We start from the raw sequence: 3,616 nt of genomic DNA, 5'->3' as shown, positions 1-3,616 counted from the left end.
CCATTTGACCTCTTGCTAGTTTATGAGTCTTTTCTTTCTCTTGTCTTTGTCACATTTCAGAGTCAGTGTATGTTCTCCTTAAACTACATTTGAGATTGGGGTCTCCCTTTTTGGGGAGAGGACTCTTTAGGATCCACACTACCAACCTTTTGGATAGTAGCCACATGCTTCACTGTTTGTGCCACCCAGGAACTTTTCCCAGTTAGAACCCGCTGTGGCAGTTACAAAATCTGGTGTCAACTTGAGACTATTAAGATTGAATGGGTGGAGTCTAGCCTGTCAATCAGGTCGCAGCTTGATGACCTCGTTTGGAGGTGCAAAGGAGATAAATAGCTCATTGGTGCCAGATACACACGGACTCTCTGCTTTGTCTTCCTGCGGACAAGACATATGGAGCTACACCAGAGCCCTGGAGCTGGAGGAGCCAATTGGAGACCCCTGCCAGCGCTGAGATGCTTCCACCGCCACTAGATCCACAAGACTTTCCATCCACTTGCCTGTGATCTCTCTTCCTGCATTCGGCATCATTGCATGTGCTGTGTGAGTCTGAAGAAGAATTTATAGGCTAGTGATAGATACATGGGCTAATATTGGATTTATGGACTTAACTTGGACTGGGCTGGGGTGTTTTCTTAATGTACAATTGCTCTTTGATGTAGAATCCTCTCTTACACACGAGTGTGTATGAATTTGTTTCTCAACCCAGACTAGCACCATCCCTTCCCCAAACTTACAGCCATTTCTTTCTCCATGAGCCCTTTCACTTAGCCTCTCTGGAGCCCCGTTTCCTCCCGCCCTGTCCATGGCAGCAGGGGCTGATGGGAGAATGCAGTGAGGCCACACCTGTGAAGCCCTGAGACTCAGCCTGGTCCCTGGCTGCTACTGCTGCTGCTGCTGGTCTTTGCCCTCCGGACGATGCCCAGCCTTGGCGCCCCCTTGTGTTGCAGACCAGAACTGCTTCATGGGTTTCTGGGCTGTATTTGACATGAAAGCCCACCCCCAAGTCTGTCTTCCAGGGCGCCTCTGGTGGGTTCCAATGGCCGCCTTCCAGGTTAGCAGTAGAACCAGGCCCTCGCGAGGTCCCTGAGTCAGAACCGCGGGACAGACACACCACAAGGACCCGGGACACCTGGTAAATGCTCAGTCCATGCTAGCCATGGGGGACATGACTTCCCCTGATGACGGAATCCCCCTGCCAGCACGGATTGCTGAGCAGGAGGGAGAGCGAGCAAGGCCTGGAAGAAGCCCCCTGGGACAGGGCTCCCAGGCAGCTGCCTCAGCCCCGGCTCCGGAAGGCAAGGAGCCTCCCCTGGGCCCCATCCCAGCAGGCGCTGGTCTGCAGGCCGAGGGCAGTGCCAGCCCCTCCACTGCAGCCTCGGGGGCCCTGACCCCACAGCAGAGGATGAGGGAGAACCCCATGCAGGCCCCCCATCCTGAAGAGCCTGGTCAAAGCCCCCTCCTCCTTGGAGTCCTGCTGAGTCCTCCCAGTCCTAGAAGCTCCTCCCTCTCAGGCCACCCAAACCCTCAGGAGTGCCACCAGGCCTCTGAGCAAGGGGCCCTGTCTCCGTGACTTGTGCGGGGGTGTCGCCAGGACCCAAGGCCACCCTCCCAGCTCCGAGCGTTCCAGGGAAACCTCCTCAGAGGGAAGGAAATGAACCCCTGAGAAATCAGCTCGCAGCTCAGAGACGTTGCCGATAGAGGACGGGGAGCTGGGAAAGCCAGCGAGGGCCAGTGCAGGTGAGGGAAGCTGAGGCTGACCACGTGCGGTCCACGTACCTAAGGGGCCTGGGGTCTTGGGAGGGGGATTGAGTGGGCTCCAGACAGCTGAGGGCCCGCCAGGCCCTGCCTCCTGCCTTGCCGAGAGAACGGGTGTCTGCGTCAGCCAGCTTTCCTCCTAGTGGGGCCCTGGCTTAACCCGATTCCATGTGTCTTCTCATGGGGGGTTCAGTCATGCGCCAGCCTGTCTACTGGGTAGGTGGATGGTGCCCCTCACGTGCCCAGCCCCAGAGGAGGCAGACAGACAGACAGGAGGAAGGCAGACAGACTAGGCTGCAGGCAGACAGGTTGGAATGCTTCGCTCAAGGGCTTGGTACCGCCTCCGTGTGGACAAGGTCGGAACTGCAGAAGGCCACCAGGCCAGAGGCCAGCAGCTGCTGTAAACCAGCTACACTGGGCCTCACCCAACAACTTGGCCCAGGCTTCAACCACCTGGAAGCAAAGGTGCTCTTCTCAGGACCCAAATAAACCACCTGCTCAGTGAGCCGTTGGGCATCCATGAGGGGCCACCTTTCTTTAATCCCCACAGGGGGGTCACCGAGGGAAGCCCTAGCCCTGGGTTTGGAAAGACCCAGGGCTCAACCAGGCCAGCAAGGTACCTGGCCTAGGGGACGGGATGACGCAGGGGAACAGAGAATGCTCATGGGGCACCTCTCAGTGGGACACCAGCACCAGAGCGGTGCTGTTGGCAGGCAGGGTGACACCCTGTGGTGGGTGGCTGCAGTCTTGGCAGCATGGAGGCACCACGCAGCCCTGGGTCCTGAGCTGCAGGGCAGGATGGGGGTGGGGGTGGGGGGAGCTGTCACTTCAGCAGCCTTGTGAGCCCATGTAGGACGAGTCTGGCGCATGTCCTCCAAGAGCAAGCACGAGAGCCGGGGGCCTGGGGTCATGGGGGGCAGTGGGGCTGCCCGTATCTCTGCAGGCCTCCGAGGCCTTGGGCCGCCAGCCCCAAGCTGCAGGTCCACTGAGCAGGTGGTCCTCTGCTCCAGCCTGTTCCTTGGACACACGGAGCTATACGGCAGAGCCCCTCCCCCTGAATCTTCCTGATCCCCATCCTGACCATCTGCACTTTGTCCCCCGACCCCATCCCCACTCCCAGCCACCTAGACTGTTGCTGGAAACTCTGGGTTCTGCTTGGCCTTTCTCTGTCCAGGCCCCCAAATACAAAGACTGAGTCAGGGGGGTGAAAGGCAACATTATATTATTCTGCAAGGAAATGGACTTTCAGGGACCGTTCACCCCAAGATGTTTGGTCCCGGAGAAGAGTAAAACAAGTGATACACACACAGGCACACTCATATTGTATCTATAAAATTTTATATCAAGAAAGTGGCTCACACAGTTGTAGAAGTAGGTTAAGTTCAGTGTGGTTCGAGTCCATGGGTATGTATCTGGAGGGTTTCCTGACTTGTGTAGCCGATGGGGCTGATGAATCAGGATGCAGGAAGCCCACAGGCTGGCGGAGACAGAGGTGGATGAATCCAAAGTCAGAAAGGCAGGCTCATGGCTGCAGAGGCTAATGGATCCACGGTCAGCAGGCAAGATGGCAGGCCACGGCTATCTCCCACGGCCCGTGGGTCAAGGAGCTAGATGCAGGATCTGGACCAGCAAGGAGTAAGCTATCTTCCCAACCCAACCAATCTAAGCCAAGCCAAACCGAGCCAAGCTAAACCGAGCCAAGCCAAGCCAATCCAACCTAAAGCAAACCAAACTGACCACCACTGGGTGGATTTCAACTCACAGAGACCCCATAGGACAGGTAGAACTGCCTCTGTGGGTTTCTGTGCCCCTCCCCTCCCTTTGCCCATGGGCCACTGATGATGATGATGGGCAGAGCAGT

Source organism: Echinops telfairi, unplaced genomic scaffold (assembly GCF_000313985.2).
Source record: "Echinops telfairi isolate 266 unplaced genomic scaffold, ASM31398v2 ScPeMD7_443;HRSCAF=831, whole genome shotgun sequence".
In the NCBI taxonomy this organism is placed as follows: domain Eukaryota; kingdom Metazoa; phylum Chordata; class Mammalia; order Afrosoricida; family Tenrecidae; genus Echinops; species Echinops telfairi.
Note: the sequence above shows the minus strand (reverse complement) of the source record.